General features: G+C 36.5%; 1 pseudogene; it reads right to left on the bottom strand.

The window, feature by feature from the left end:
* Positions 1-1404: 1404 nt before the first annotated feature.
* On the bottom strand, positions 1405-17402 carry LOC127983510 (uncharacterized; annotated as a pseudogene).
* Between the last annotated feature and the right edge of the window lie 442 nt (positions 17403-17844).

The following is a 17844-nucleotide window of genomic DNA, read 5'->3' as shown; positions in this document are numbered from 1 at the left end:
TTTTTAGTCTATGAGGAACTCAGACCTTATATGTACCTTGTATGACACAAATAGGATTTGTCTGTCAGCTTGTGGTTTTAAAAACAGTTCTCCGCGCGACACAAATGTTCCGCTCGCTTCTCAGCTGCTGTCGGTAAACTCGTGGCTCATGCTGACATGGAAAAAATACTTTAAATTTTTTTTTAATAATATATGATTTTCCTTGTCCATCTACAAGTGCCTACCATTAAAGAATTAAAAATACCGCAAATTAATTTAAATACTGTAATCATGTCTTTTGACCTCAATGACCCATGAACAGGCACAGCATTTACCTCGCTAACGTCACTGAGAATCCGAGTAATCTCAAGAGGGACATCACCACGGTTCCCATAATCCCATAATGCCTCTCATTTTGTGATGTCACAGTGCTGCCTAACAAACCATAAACCCAGGTTTTATGTGACAAAATTTTTTAATAAAATAACATTAATTGATGAGCAAATTTTATATCAAAATGCAAATAGATGTAAAGTAAAATATAAATTATTTTTGAACTATTCAAACTTTAATAAAATGTAAACAATATTTATGCAGAGACCATTCCACATGAAATCAAAGAAGAAAAAACATCTGTCATAAATGACTGAGGATCATGTTGGTGCTGGTATTTCATATGCAGTGACATTACTTAGAATAAGAAATCACAGCAGCTTATCAGACCTAACAGTGTAGGTGTTATAATTAACTTAGTGTACCTTCTTAGAATCACAGAACAAATGAGTGGATTTGAGCAGCTAGACTGGCACCCATGAAAAATGGGCTTTTAGCACATGACTCACTGTCGCACTCACTACTTACTGAGACTGAGACTCGCAGCACTGACTGTAGTGTGAGACAGTGTCATGAAGTTACACTTCTGTTTCTGAACACATAATAACCTGTTACCACAACAGCTCCTGGACATTAGGAGGATTTCAAGTGGTACAGCAGAAATGTAATTCTGCATTCTTCAGTATAAAACACCAAAACCACCACCAAACCTATAACAATATTTTAATCATCACTCAAACAGTGTATTTTTTCCGAAAAGGGGGGCATTACTTATAAAGTAAGGTGAATAAATAATCCAAAAAAAATAACACAATTAAGAAACATATCAAAGTTTAGAACTACAACATAAGAACTAGGGCATACTTCTGTTAAATAGACTAATAGCCCTTGATGCTTTTGCATAATAAGTCAGAGTCATGTGACTGACACAGAGACTCTGCTGCAGGCTGGTACAAGGACAGAGGCTCAGTAGGTTGGTGCGCCTTTGGTTCCAGCAGATTATGACTATGATATCAAACCCAGGTCAAACTAGGAGTCTGGTCAGATAGTAAGTAGACAGTTGCCTGGGTCCAAACATGGAAAGGTTGTAAATCAGGACCAAGAGCTCAGAGCAGCAGCAGCACAGTGATCTAGATTCCCACACAGCTCCGACAGCTGCGCACCACCCACACACAGTTTCTCCCTGCAGAGACACACACACACACACACACACACACATATAGATATATATAAGACTTGTTTACCATGTTTATATGGAAGCTTATTTCTGTCAAAATAAAACATTAAAGGCAATTGTGACTTTTCGTTACATTCTTTATTTTTTCTACACAAAAAGTTAATTATTTTATATATTTTTATCATTATTATTATTATTCAATTATTTTTAAGGAAAAATAAGAGCATACAAATTTCAAAACAAGATGATGTGTAAATGATGGTAGTTTTCATTTTTGGCGAAATATAAATTTAAGTTGGAAAACTCTTTATTGTTCTTCTCTGTTTAATAGAAATAGAAGCAGATAGGAAGAAGGAACAGATCAAGTGCTGAAGATCTGATCTACCTAAACAGTTGTGAGTGGCCCTGATTGTCCCTGCTGTTTCACTTCACACAGGATAACTTCCGCTACACTGCCTGTGGTTCCAAACAGGAAGTGGATGTCTCGTACGCAGGAAGTGAAAGAGGTCAAGAGAAGGTGGCTGACGAAATTACTTTGCAGAGGACACTTCAAATATTTATAGTTAATTTTTTTTTTACTATAATAATGAATGCTGCAGTGTTTTACTGTTATACAGTTAACTACAATTAAAGTGTTTAGATCAGAGGGCTAAAATCTAGACAATGGTCTTTTATTTCTAAATTATGACAGATTTGGATGTTAAAAAACTACAGAAAACTGTAAATGCACCTCAAAAAAAAGAAAAAAAAAAGCAATTCATGGACCCTTTAATCCAAGACAATAACACTCTAAGATAGGGTGATGTTTATGTCTATATAAATTATATAAATCATTTAAATTATATCTATAGAAAATGCTTTACCGACTACAACAAAATTGTTTCTCATGTTTAATTCTAGTGTTCATGGGAAAGGAAAGGCATTTAAACAAATGCAGAAATCTCTTGAGTCGCAGTCACACAGGCCGCTCTTTCTCTCCCTCGAACAGTGCTTCACAACTGACTTGAATGAAGGCCATTATTGTGTTACTTTATCTCTCCTCCCTCTCTTTCTTGCAACCTGTTGCTGCTTGTTGCTATTTTGTTCACATCATGTTCCCCAATGGATGTTACATAACTACCAAATAAAGATAAAAAAAAACTTTTTTCTCCAGCACAAACCCTCACTGAGCTGGTTTGGTATGGTGGAAATAAAGACCTGATCTGGACTGGAATGTTGTCTTTGCTCATTTCAAAACATTTACAGTTCTGTCTGAAAATAAATTATGTATGTTGAATGTCAAATGTAATCTATATATTTTTTTAAAGAATATTTTACATGTACAATAATGTACATTACGATGTGACATAGCATTCATAATGATTTATTTTAGTTTTAATGTTTTATTATTTATTTAGAACATAGAGTTACAATATTGGCCATACAATTTAAATTATCATCAGTGTATCTCTAATACCTATAACCACTATAAACTATACTGTTCAGAAGTCTAGTTAGACTAGACTTTGTAATGTTTTGGACAGAAGTCTCATGTTGATCAATGCTGCATTTACTTTATAATAATAATAAAGTAAAATTGTTTTTCTATTTTTCTATTCTGTGATGCATAGAAAGTTCAAAATCACAGAGGGGTTACCTCAGAAGGTTTTTTTTCCCAATATAAAATAATTTAACAGTCATTTTTGATCAATTTAATGCATCCTTGCTGAATGTAATAGTAATAATTAGTAATCGTAATAAAATAGTAATCTCTTAAAAAAAAAAAAAACTTTACTACTTTGAGCAATAGTAAAAATATTGTATCTATTTAAAGGATATATCCCTGTTTCCTCCAAAACAAAAACACAAATTGTGCACTAAAAATGATGGGATGTGGTTTGTGGTGAACACATAAAGGACGCCCTTCCTTCAGCCTTGCAATTATCCGCTTCACAGCAATGCTGCCATGGCAACCGTACAACATGTGGGCAGCTTCCCTTCAGCAGCGAGAAAGCCAGCAGACAGCAGAATGAATGCTTTATGAAGCCAATCCTTAACAAATCAACAACAAAACAGAACATAACACCGCAGTGACGGTACTCGCTTCGAAAACAAACACGCAACACTGAACATCAGACAAAAGCTGCAGCAGCGTCTCAGCCGTCACCAGCTGACAGTCAGCGCTGGGTCTGGTTGCTTAGATATCAATCCCTGTTGTGAGATTTAGCACCTAGAGATGAAATGTTCATGAACATCAATGAATAACAAAACATATTCTGGTGCTTTTAGCTACAGAATAGCATAAGAGATAACCTTAAGCAATCTTTAGTCCGCAGATCAATATTACATAGATGGCGGCCCAACTGATTTCTAAAGTCTTACAAAGTTATGAAATGTTCAGAAAGCCAATGCAAACACACTGTAACCATATATAACAGGTCACATTTACACAACTGGTAATGTATGTTTCATGTGCATTTGTGGGGGTCCTGACACTGCAGTTTGGCTACATGACCTGATCACTGCGTCTTTGTGAATTAGCCTACAATACCTGGCAGTTCTGATTGGGTCCATTAAAGTATGCATTTGACACATGTGGATTAGTACGTGAAATAAGATCACAGAGTTCTTGTGTGTCGCGGCTCATTGACCGAGCTGAGGTAAGTGAGCTGCTAAAGATCAGCTGTCAACGGCTCCACAAATGTGTGTGTGATCGTGTAGCTACACTTGACTGAAAAGGTTAATCAATGAACTAGTTCTTCGCCCCCGAAGACACAGACTCACAGAGCCTTGACAAACACATGCAGAGTCAAAGTTTGGAAACAGCAATCCTGCTTAATAAATAATCAGAGACTGGAAGTGACGGTGCAAACATGACACTTTGTAAAAGCATCCCAATTTAACGGCTCAAAAACAAAAAAGCTAAGTTTTAACATGGCCCAGTGTAAAAAATTACACTTTGTGAATATTAATCATTAAATGAAGTGTCTGAGGCATGAAAACTTTGCTCTGGAGTAAATGAACCTAACACACATATTCATAAGACATGCTTCCACTGTAGTTGGTCACTAGGTTAGTTACATTAGTACACACCACAAATAATTTCAGTAACTAAATCAGGCCTTGAGCAAAGCTTTTTCCTACATACAATCTGCAAAATACAACACACTGAATTCAGAATTTTGAAATTTGTGCATCTAGTATAGGGATACAATTTACATATGATTGATTATTTTTATTTCATTATAACACTGAAATACAGCTATAGCTAAAATCCTAAGAGATATAAATACTACAAAAGCTTAAACATTTACATTGAAGATTGTTAAATATTTCCATTTGAAGGCTCATAAACTAATGATCTATTATAATAGTTGCACTTTAAAGCAACTTTGAGCAGCTAAAAGTTGCTTTTTAAATTAAAATGATTATATTACATTGCAATGACAACTGCTTTTTTTAACCACAATACAACACGGATATGCTTGTGACACATTAATACAGTATTACAGTGTATTTCTTTAACTTTTTATTTTCTAACTGTCAGGTTCCTTATGCCAAAATTCATGGGAACAATTCATTTAAAAAGAAACTGTGGTGTAATCAGGAATTTGCATGTTATATCAAGAAAAACTGCCATCAAATAGCCTGAGGTCCTAAGTTCCTCCTGCTTAATTAGCCTCTTCTAGAGTAAAATGATATCAAACCACATTCTAATTTAAAATGGAATATTTACAAGTGCAATCACATTAGAGTCTTTAGATACTGAATAATTATCATTCAGTTGTAGAATTCCTCATTAGCCTGGGGCACCATCATCAAAAACACTGGTGATATGGAAATCTCTGAGACAAGATAAAACATGCTTATGTTCTAGTTTCACAAACACCTTTGAACACTGCTGGGAATAAATTGTGAAATATCTTAACAAGAAATGTGTATACTGGCTAACGACTCAGGGGAAAGAGGTGATGTATCATTAAATGCACTCTGTGTATCATCGATGCCTTCCTCAGTGTTGAAGTGTGATTTAGAGCACACAAGAGGAGCGTTTTCAGCATAACCTGTTATTACACAGGTGCCATATTAGTGAGAGCTATAATACAGCATTCAGTGCAATGTCAAAGCATTTGATCTATTCATCATAAGGATCTCAACTCAGTACACATAAAGCTTGCTTGCTTCTCCAGTCTGCCTGATATTAACATTCAGTGACATACTGTAGATTATGCGGAACATAAATCTCAAGTTTAATTAGTGTAGAAGCTTATTGCCCCTAAACTTTTTGAACAGATCACAAAATTGGATTTAAATATATGTACACAATGAACAGATTAAGATTCACTTTTCCATTCAACCATTCTAGGCATAATGTCTAGGATTCCCAGAACTGTCTTCTGAGGTTTGGTTAGGATTATGATGCAATGACGCTCTTAAAGCAGAAACTGGTCCTCTGAGACAGACCTGCTGAGGCCTGCTGAAGCTAGCACTGACCTGAGAACAGCATGCTGTGCTTCAACTGAAATGCCTATCTGCTGAAAGTACAATTGCATTATGCACGTAGCCGGGTTAATACAAGCAGTAAAAGCTGCGAGTATGACTTGCAGATAAGCTAATGAGTCTTATCTATCTCATCACTCAACTAACCGGTATTCCTGCTGAGATGAGCAATCAAACAGGTCCCTGGCAGTGAAACGTGGCTCCATAGCAGCAATCTGAAAGCAGAAAGCACATCTGTTAATGTAAATACAACATACAGCCCAACACACACATACTGCATAATCACTGCATTAGATTTATGCTGAATGTACAGTTGATCTTAGTGGTGATATATCAAAACATCCCAAAAAATTTTATTAATAAGTTAAAAAATGTTGGGCTAGTAAGTTTTTTTTTAATTTTTTTTTTGGAAATTAATACTTTTATTCATCAAATATATATTCAATCGATCAAACGTTACAGTAAAGACATAATGAATATGTTACAATATAATACATAATGTATTATGATACAAAATGACTTTAGTACTACTTTAGTTACTTGAACAGCACATCAGCATATTAGAATAATTTCTGAAAAATCATGTGACACTGAAAACCTTAGTAATGGCTGCTAAAAACTGAGTTTTGAAATCAAATTAATAATTAACTATTAATTAACTATATTTATACAAAATTCGTTTTTTTTAAAGTGTCATATTGCTGGGCATACTACTTTTTTTTATTTTATCTGACTTCAAAATTTTGAATGGTAATTTATATGTAATTTAATTTATATGTAATTTAATAAATAAATACATTATATAGTTACATTATAATATTACGTAATATAAAAAACTTAACATTGTTTTCTTTCACTAATTTCTCAACCTTTTGTTAACCATGGGCATGACTAGTCAAAAGGTGGAAATTATCTTTAGTGGACTTTTTTCCTTAGCTCACTGGTCTGAATGAAGGAGAGAAGTGACTGTGCATCTTGAACACTGCTTTCCGCTGATAACAGCCTGTGCGAGGGGAAATCTTTATCAACCTTTAATTTTACTATCACTTATAAACATGTTAATTCCTCCCGTGCGGTTACTAGAAAATTAAATGTGTATATTTGTGGTTATTGCCTGATATACCAATAAGAATCCTGCGAGTGATTTTAAAGGGTTCATATGATGCGATTTTAATTTTTTCTTTCTCTTTGGAGTGTTACAAGCTCTTGGTTCATAAAGAAGATCTGTAAAGTTGCAAAGACTAAAGTCTCAAATCCAAAGAGATATTCTTTATTCAAGTCACTCGCTCTAGCCGCCGGCTGCCGCTCACTCGAGCCGCTGGTCATTCCTCACTCTTTGCAAGGACAGTCTGGCGCTTCAAACGTGAGTTTTGAGCAGTGTAGAGTAGCACTTGTTGTGTGTCATTTCTCCGATCACAAATGCAGACATGGTTTTATGGTTACGCGGCGGATATGCAACGCAACACGTAAGAAGACTGTACAAGTCATTATAATCAGTAATTATGTTCCCACTGGATGCAACAACTGCCTCGTTTGTAATGGGTTCTATTGGTTTTGTCCTGTCATGCTGGTGTTCTGACCGGGACACGCCATAACAGTATATGTTGAGGGGCGTAACTTTTCTGTCAGACAGTTGAAACATTTGGCCAATCCCAACGCACTGGATAGCTGGCCAATCAGAAAACACCTCGCTTTTCAGAACGACAATCCTTGTAAAAATCTAAGCGTCTCAGAAGGCAGGGCACGTACATTACATGGAAAATAATGTGTTTTGTTTTACATTAAACCATATAAACACATTTCATTACACTAAATACACAAAATAATGTTCTTTTTAAAAACATCATATGACCCCTTGAAAATGCATCAGTGAACCAGAGCATGCTTTTATGTTTAATATTAGAGGCAGCTTAAGATTACAATGAATAAATGTATCAGATGAATCAGTGAAAAGTATCAGACAATCATTTGCAGGGTAGTGTTTTCTAGTGGTCTGAGCTGATCCTTGAACTATCACTTCTGTACCCTTGAGTAAATGTTGCCCCAGGGAGACTTACCCTGTGAAAAGTGCATAAATTCATAAATTAGTAGTCACTGAATTTACTCATTAACAATCAGTGTGATGTTAGAACAGAGGGACGTTTGGACAGCCTTAAACACTCTAATAATAGACAGAGTGTCTAAGAGTTTAGGACACGTTACTAACATGTTCAAACATGTCAAGACTGAAACCTGTTTCAAACATCCAGCGACAAGGAAACAGCATTACTGCAATAGCAGGAGGTGTTTCTTCTCTGTAACAAAGCCGTGTGACAAAGTTGTGGATATACTGTACATGTAGTACATAAATGAGGCTTTTGTAAGATTATTTTTATGTTAAAAAAAAAAAAAAAAAAAAGGTTCTCGTGCTCAACATGACTGTATTTACTTAATTAAAAATACAGTAAAATATATTTAAAATTAATATATTTTAAAATGTAATTTAGTCCTGTGATGGCAAAGCTGATTTTTCAGAAACCATCATTCCAGTTGTCAGTGTCACAAAATCATTCTAATATGCTGCTTAGGTGCTCAAAAAAACATTTCTTATCATTATTACAGTTGAAAACAGTTTTGCTGATTAATATAATAAATAAAGAAATTCCAAACCGCATTTATTTGAAATAGAAAACTTTTGTAACACTGTAAATATCTTTGACCAATTTAATGCATCCTTGCTGAGTAAAAGTATTTATTAAAAAAAAAAAAAAAATGACACCAATCATTTGAACAGTGGTGAATATAAAAAATTAAAAAGAATATTCAAAATATTCAATATATAAAATACTGCATGAAGTCAAACCTCATTTCCTTTCAGCATTATGTGTAATAAAATAAAATAAAATACAATCATTTAGTGAACGGGAAGAGCTATTTGTCTTCCTTTCACTGCATCATGCCAAACAGAACTTTTTCTTTTTTATTTCCAAGTAGGTCACTACATTATTTTATATTGCTTAATGCAAACTACAGTATGTTTGCTTAGACTGCAATTTCAATGTAATTTCCACCGAGTCAAGAGTGTCACGTAGTATAAACAGGCTCAGTGCCAAAACTCTCCCTGCAGTGTTGCTTCTGTTACGCAGCATTGTGCTGCCTCCATGTGCATTGCGAATACTGCAACCTGTTAACATGGCCATTAAAATAAACGCGTGGTGCTTACATGCTACCCTGCAGACCTGCTGACAGAAAATACAATCATACAAACACATTACACCGAGATATTTCTCTGAATAACCTTCAACAGATCCAGAGAAAGCTGAAAGACAGAAAAAGAGAAGAGATGGGAGAGACTGGGAGGACTCCAAAGGAAGGGAGAGGGGATGAGGAGGAGGAGAGAAAGAAATGTGGATAAATTCAAGGAGCAAAGACAAAGCAGGGAGCAGAAAGAAAAAGCTATTTCAGCAAGAAAGCTTGAATTATGCATGCTCTTCCTCATTCAGGGTGCAGGAGGACGGAAAAGAATAGCGCTGTGCATTTGTGTGCGTGTGTTAGCTTTGATGACTCATCTGTCTGCTTTCTGCACGTAAAAATGAGTATAGCTGTAACCATGGAGACAGCGCCTAATCTCCCTTCAAACCTTAGCATCCTGCTTTCTCAAAAACACTACACTGGAAGGGGAAACTCAAATGCACAACACTGAAATGCATGAGTGTAAAATCATATAGGGCTGATGGGTAAATGGTGACATCACTGTCAGAGAGGTGACTCATATAGCGGAAAGCCATATGCTTATATCTGATGGTGACTCAGACAGAGAACAAAAAAAAAACAAAGCGACAAAATCAAACTCGACTCTGGCTTTATTCATTAACACACACTTCAGTTTGGAATTTCTTTTCTTTTGCATCTTCCTCCAAATGCAAACAATATAACCAGATTCAGTCATAATTTATGTCAAAGACTAGAATAAAAGGAATAAAACAAGTTTGTGTGCAAATCAATTTTTATGCACTGATGCACGAGTGTGACATCTTGTGTGAGAATAAAGGAGCATATAATCAATTAGACGGACAACGCAACAAGTTTCACATGATAAATCATTCATTTGCATCAAGTGTACGCTTCATCTCCTCTCTCTCTTTGTTGAACAAAAACCTCATAGTGTAGCATTAATGCTCTGAGACATAATTATTGTGCAAAAACAATGAATCACTTCATGACCTTATTAACTTGTCAGACAACCAGAACTGAGCTGACAATCCAAAATTGAGATCTTGATATAAGCTATCATATAAGAGTTCTTATTATTTATTAGTGATTTATATATTTATTACGAGGCTGTGAATGACACAAGAAGGAAGTTTAATATGCCAGTGAGGCAACTTCTGACTACTATTACACTGCTACATAAATAGCGTTAACTACAGCTATGACATGCTCCACGGTTTCTGTTCGCAAGATGCAGATAGAGATCTTAATTTAGAGGAAACATTTCCATGTCATAGTAAAATCTCTCTTTCTACTGCTCTGAGCAGCTAATGCGGCAGGAATGCTGAGCAACGGAAGTGAGTCACACAGATACACTCACACAGGATCAGGGGAAGGATTTGAAAATGAGTATGTACTGACAATTATGAGGATAAAGACTGCCCCCCCTCACCCTCACCATGTGCAACACACACCTACCTCTGTCCTCTACATGCTCAGGTGACTAAGGACACACACTGAGTAAATTCTGTTTGGAGGCACACGATTGAAATGGTAATAGATGCTTCCAGGACTGCAGAACTGCAGAGTGTATGTGTGTGTGTGTGTACCTCTGAAGAGCCTCCAGTAGCTGTTTCAGTGCAGTGGAGCCTTTGTAGGCAGGAGAGGGCTTCCTGAGGTGGGGGTGAGGTAGATCGCTGGCTGGGCTCAGTGGCTCCTGGAGTGGAGTGGAGTGCTGAGAACAAAGCTGAACTGAAGATAGAAACAAACGGAAACCAACATTAAAACAACACTGTAATGGAGTGAAGTTTCTGTTTTGTTTGCTGTCTTAGTATACAGTGTAAGACCTGATCAGCATTTTTACTCGTTCTTAAAAAGTTAATATTTTAGCAGAGGGGGTTTATGAAACAAAACAAAAAAATTTTTTTTTTAACATTTTTAAAGAGAAATCAGTTTCAAAAATACAGTAAAAAGTAATATTGTGAATTTTTATTACAATTTAAAAGAAAAAAGTTTTTTTTAAAAGTTGAATTTTCAGCAGCCATTACTCCAGTCTTGAGTGTTACATGATGCAACAGAAATCATTCTGATATGCTGATTTGGCACACAATAATATTTTTATTAAAGGGGTCATATGAGGTTGCTAAAAAAACATTATTTTGTGTATTTGGAGTATTGACGTGTTTATGCGGTTCAAGGTAAAAAAAAAAAAAAAAAAAAGATACTTTCCAGATACTGTACATTGTTTCTCCTCTGTGCCTCGCCTTTCTGAAACACATCACTTTTTTAATAAAGCTCATTGTTCTGAAAATCAATGTGTGTGCTGATTGGCCAGCTATCCAGTGTGTTGTGATTGGCTGAATACCTCAAGCTTGTGATGGCAACATTACGCCCCTGCCATACTGTGATGCATGTCTCATTCAAAACACTGGTGCGACAAGACAAAAACAATAAAACCCATTACAAACGAGCCATTTGTTGCATCCAGTGGGGACATATTAATGGATTATAATGACTTATACTGTCTTTTTATCCTTTAAATATGTAAACGTACTTACAGACTGTGTGTCAAAACAGCCGACATTGTAGTCTTCTCTTTCAGGATCAGGAAACAGTCTTCCATAAAATGCGCTGCACACATCTGTGTATTTGGGTTGAACCGTTCTGGAACAGTTTTGAAAATACAACTTAACCACTGATTTCAAACTAAGTATTTTCACTTTCACAATGAAATAATGTCTCCACAATATTGCGCCGGTTCAAATCAAAGTTACAAGTTCTTTCTTTGCTTGAACATTTGGTCACTGTTATGCAAATCTTTCCACATTTAGACATAGACATGTGGGGGCGTTTAAACGAGGAGTTTTAGGAGGGTGTGGACGAGTCTCAACTTTTATTAAGAATATGTCTTTGGGTTTGAGACTTTAATCTTTGCAACTTTAGGGATCTCATTGACTCACAAACAGCTTGTAACACTCCAAAGAGAAAGGAAAACTTTTGAAAAAATTGCATCATATGACCCCTTTAATGTTGAAAGCATTTGTGCTGTGTTCTATTTTTGTGTAAACCATTATTAAAAAACTTTTTTTTATTTTTTTATTTTATAGAAAGTTAAAAAGTACAGCATTTGAATAAATAAATATTTTGTATTTTGTGAAACTTACCGAGCCCTAATTTTAGAGGTGTATGTTGAGAAATAAATACACTTCTGTCTTTCTCATTGACTCTCTCACCTAATCTGACACACATTGTTCCAGATGCTCTCATATAGCGCCCAAACATTCTGATGTGATGTCTGAGGAAGCAGAGCTACATCCTCCTCTATCTCTGCCATCAGAGTCCTCATTATCAGTGTCATCACCCTCTGCTGGTGCTTTCGGAGACTGCCGCACACACACACACACACACACACATACACACACACACACACACACACACACACACACACACTTCATTAGTAATTAGAATGAAACAATTATCCAGTTATATTATAATGAGACTGACCTGTAGTCTTTCCTTTAGCATATGAAGTGTAGAGAGAGCTTGTGCTACATGACCATTGTACTGAGATCTGCCAGATAGTGCCGACAGCAGCTCTGCAGCCAATCTCACAGCACTGAGAGCAGATCTGTGCTCTATGGACCGGTCTACGGACAGACACAACACAGCATAATATAACAGATCGATAGATTGATACATTTTTAACACATGACTATCTGCAATACAGTTCAGACATAATTCGGCTGTGTAATAATGTATTCTGTCCATTCTGTCTGTTTATCTTTTTATGATCTCCTAAGTCATGAGGCCCTAATAGCCTTTGGACACTGCTAAAGAAAGGAAGAGAGGAGAGAAGCTTAATAAAGACAGAAGTGGGTTAAAAACAAATGTTTACAAATGAGTTCACAGCTCTAAGCGGGCGAGAGACCTGTTTATAAAAGGTCATAGCCTCATGGACACATACCACTAACCCACTCACACAAAACAACACACAAAATGAGTGAAGGGCACTCCCTCAACTCCATAAAGTGCAGTAAATCACATTTAGGCGAGAACAGGAGGGCTCTGGTACTTTTCCACCCCTCCACTCCTGCACAAACTCCCTTCCTCTCCTCTGTTGGGCTGGGCTCATAGCCAAAGGCAGCAGAGAAGAAAGGCACAGTGTCATACTCCTGCTGCAGTGATTGGCAGAATGAGGTCAAACTCATAACTCCACACACAACATGAGAACAGTGTGTGTATGAGCATGGACCAAAAACCACAAACTTAGAGATGTGCATCCACACAAACAAACACCAATTACCTTGGTGTTTAGTGGGAACCATTTAAAGTAATAATTTACCCCAGAATTCTGTCCTCTTTTTTCCCTCTCGCTGGTGACCAACAACGGTTCAGTTACCCACATTCTTCGAAATACCTTTTTTTGTATTCAGCAGAAGAAAGAAACTTATATACAGTTAGAACAACTTGAAAGTAAATGATGAGAGGATGCTCATCTATGGGCTATCCCTTTAATGACATAATGAGCATCTGAAGGACATACAAACAGCCAGCAGGGGGAGCAGGTAAAGTAGTCCCTAAAGCTATTCATTTTTGTCCTTTCTTAGATAAAGGTTATAAGGAAACAAACAGAATAGAACAGAATAGAATAGAATTACTTTAATAACAAAATTACAGTTTAGAGATTTTCAGACTCAACTTTTTAGAAACACAATAATTAATTTGACAAAGGTCACCAATCACCAATGCATGATTAATTATGAATAAGAAAAACATTTTAGAATATACGCTATTGTTTAAAAGTTTTGAGTTTGTATGTTTTTAAAGATAAATGAGGAGCAGCTCTTAATATAAACTTCATTAAAAATGTATAGGTCATTGTGTTCAGTGGTACCTCAGTCCACAGTTCTCCATAAGTCGCCTTCATTTCTTCCACCAGCACCTCTGACAGCGCCCCCTGGAGGCAGGACTCCAGCAAAGAAACACACTCACTCTACAGTCGTTCCTCTGCTTCATCACTGCGTTTATTCTTTTGTGATCCTTTCTCCTCTGCTTGTTCACACAGGGAGGTGGCAACAAAATGACTTTACATAAAGACCTTTGGAGCTAAAGAATAAAAAAAAAAAAACTGTGACAGTAACTGACCTTTCACTATGAGTTCTGCTGGAGGAGGCACAGCAGGTTGAGCATGAATGTAATTTAGAATTGTGCATCTGGTTCCCTCCACTTCTTTTACCAAGTCTGCCTTACTTAAGGCCTTCACCCCACTGAGCAGAGCCTTGCTGCACAAGTTCTTATCATCGCTACAAAAAGAAACCAGAGAGAGTGAGAAGACACATTTTAGCAGAAAGAAGTCATGTCCTCTACATTCAATATCAACATTCTTCAGGGTGACACTAATGGCTGAAATATAATCATTAAATCAGATCATCTTCATTCATAAAGCAAACACATGGCCACCTCGCATTTCATTAGCTATTTCAAATGACAAGGCAGATGAGAATGTCCTTAATGACGTGCAGAGATGCCTAGAGGTGAAACAGAGGTATGAGAGTTTGTACTCACGTGTAAAGAACTAGTGCTCCCTCTGGGTACAGAGCCTGGTACTGCAGAACGCACTCACGCCACCTGAACGAGAGAAGAGCCAAGAGACAAAAGATGAACTCATATAATCCATATTATGCACAGTACTTTTGTAGATTAGGAGTAATGCAACTATGTCAAAGGTGTCTGGGTGGCATAATTTTTCCAGTGGAATTTTAGATCTAATATTGCCTATAATTCCTTGCACTATACTAGAGCTTGAATTTTAGAATTTTTGATGTAGATGACTATGACAAAGTGGTTTTTAGTATCACAATGCAATTTTATGACACAGCTATAAAACACTTTTTAACACTACTTTGGAATCACATTAATTATTAATAAAAAAAAAATTATTATGCAATAAATTTGCATGAATTTTAAATAAAATTAGTAATTATGGACCAATGAGGGTTTTTTATTCAAATGGAAACGCCCCTGCACAAATTTTGCATCTTTTTACATTTCTTCAAAAAATTGATACACAGTACAGGCACATCACAAACACAAATAAAATTCATCCCAGGATAAGAATCACTCACCAACAGCTTAAGATGCCTGCTGCATTGACTGGCCCACAAGTAAGGTCAACGTCCATGCAGGTGAGCTCGCCGCAGTTCTCTATCAAGCTCACCTCCAGTCGCCTCTCAGAGCATGTGAGATGAAGCTCCTCCACCAACTCCATCTAAACAATGAAAGAAACAGAATGAGAATCTTACAAATCCACAAGATTTCCCTCTAAAATGACAGACACGTTGTTTACCTCGTGGTCGCAGTCAAGCGTCTCTACAGCCTCCTGGAGAGTTGCCTGAAATCATACATACGGTAGGTATGTTAGAGATATGTTACAATTCAGTTTCATTAATAATGTTCAAATTCACTCTCCTTTCCTCTTAAGTACAATCTTAAATTGACTAAATTCTCTTTTTTGTTGTCTTCAATACTTTGAGGACTATTGGATAATGTTAACTGGTACCCAAATAGCCTTATAGCCACTGTGTTAGAGATGTGGCTCATACAGATCTGACTGCATTCTGCCACAAAACTCTGGTGGAAATTTTTCATGGAGAATTAAATGTTTTACTTCAAAAGAGTGCTTATGTAAGTTTTTAAAGATTATGGAAATATTTCTCATGTTGCAATCTGAAATGTTGAAATATACTGTGCAGCCATAGAGGGAAATGGAACAAGTGTATGCTACAACTAGTTTTATGTCTTATGATTCAGTCTAGATGGGACGTTACTAATGATAGAGATGCTTTGAAGAGAAGTGAGCGAAAACTTGTTTAAAATATGTAAACCTTGATATTTCTATGCATTTGTATGTGTGTAGAGGATTTCACCGTGACTATAAAGACAAGCACAACAGAATGATTTTAGTCTGGTTACTGCACAACAGCTTGTACCAATGATTCAGATGAAGTTAGTCCGAATGCAAAACACTTACACCTTGCAGGAAGTATTGCTCTGTGTTGTGACCTCTCTTGTTTTGTCAGTGTGTGTCTGCTGGACTGGTCTGCTGTGAGATATAGACGAAAGATGTGACAAGCTAAGAGAAGAGGGTTTAAAAAACCTCTTGAAGCCTCTGTTCTTGCTGCTGTGAGATGAGAAATCCGTGTTTAGATGAAGTAGAATCAGAAAAAGAAGGCTGAGCAGTACTTTGAGTCCTGTTATTTGAAGAATTTACATTATACACATCCGTGTTTGTCCAAGCTATAACAGAAGTGACCTTCTTTGGGATCTTGAAACTGACATTTGCTGTGGGACCAACAAGGGATGGCCTTTTTTCTCCTAAGATTACACCAGGGACATTACCCAACTGTACATGCTCTAGCTTCTTGGGTGAAATTTCTTCTGGTAATTTCAGTTTAGATCCTACATGTTTCACTACTGGCAGAGTTTCTTTGGAGTTGCCTGGAGAACTCTGTGCACCAACATTAGGGTCAATCTTCTTGGACCTCCTCACCACCAACGTCTTGCTCGTTTCCTTTTGAACTTCAGAATGAGATTCTGCATTAGTCATGTTTTTGATGTCTCTTCGTTTGGGTTCAGGATGAAGCTCTGGTGGCAACGGCCTTTTCATGAGCTTCCTCCTTTTTTCTTTTGGTTTCTCAGGGGAACAGTCATCCTTTGTCCGTCTGGGATACTCTGCTTTGGATCTCCTCGATACCAGCTCCTGTCTCTTTTTCTCCAACTCTTTTGAAGAAGGCTGGTTTGTAGCAGCATGCCTTATGGAGCCTCTCCCTGAGATATGGGGACTTGTTTTTTTATGCTTCCCTTGCTCTTTCTCATGTGTGACAGGTGACTTGAAAACTGGCCGGGAATTCTCTGTTGTTTGGCTTTCTTTGGATCTTTCTTCCCTGCTCTTGCTGTCTCTGACTTTTGCTTTCTTGAATCCTCCTTCAAATCCTCTTGTTGATGTGGAGTCAGTGGCCCTCCTCTCTTTATTTCTATCTTTGTCAGAACTGCAAAAATCATTAGAAAAAGAGGTCAGTGGTTTGATTGGGGAAATATAAAAATGCAATATGATTTACTTTCTATGTTTACTTTTTTCTTCTATGTTTTATTGACATTAATGCTGATAATTTTAACTTGTGCGTTGCACTATTATTACATTGCATTATGATGCATAATGCTGAACGGTAGTAGGCTCTAACCACATCAAGGTAACTTGTGACCTTCTGTAATAAATGCTGATGGTATAGCCTAACACCTGTAAGCAAGACATGTATCTGATGAACTTGTATTAAGAACATCTACTTACTATCAGGTGCACTTGGAAGTGTGCTTGTTTGCCATTGCATGTGAAGTACTGTATTTGCTAAATTCAGATTTAAATTATAGATTTCTATAACTAAGTAATCATTATTTAAACTCATTACTCATTATCAACAACTTTTATTGTATTCTGGTAATAAGAAATCAATTCAGTTAAAGGTTTCATAATTTTGAAGAGGCAAGTGAAAGAGCTTTTCTTGCCCAACCTGACAAGTAGGCTGATTAAAACTTCAGCAACAAAAATAAATAAATAATAATAAAATACTTTGGTAAAAATAGTTCTCATTTAATAACAGGGTTTGATAGTGCATAATATAATTAGGATA

The sequence above is a fragment of the Carassius gibelio genome, chromosome B20, assembly GCF_023724105.1.
Source record: "Carassius gibelio isolate Cgi1373 ecotype wild population from Czech Republic chromosome B20, carGib1.2-hapl.c, whole genome shotgun sequence".
NCBI classification, from domain to species: Eukaryota; Metazoa; Chordata; class Actinopteri; order Cypriniformes; family Cyprinidae; genus Carassius; species Carassius gibelio.
This window is presented reverse-complemented; position numbering and strand designations above follow the sequence as displayed.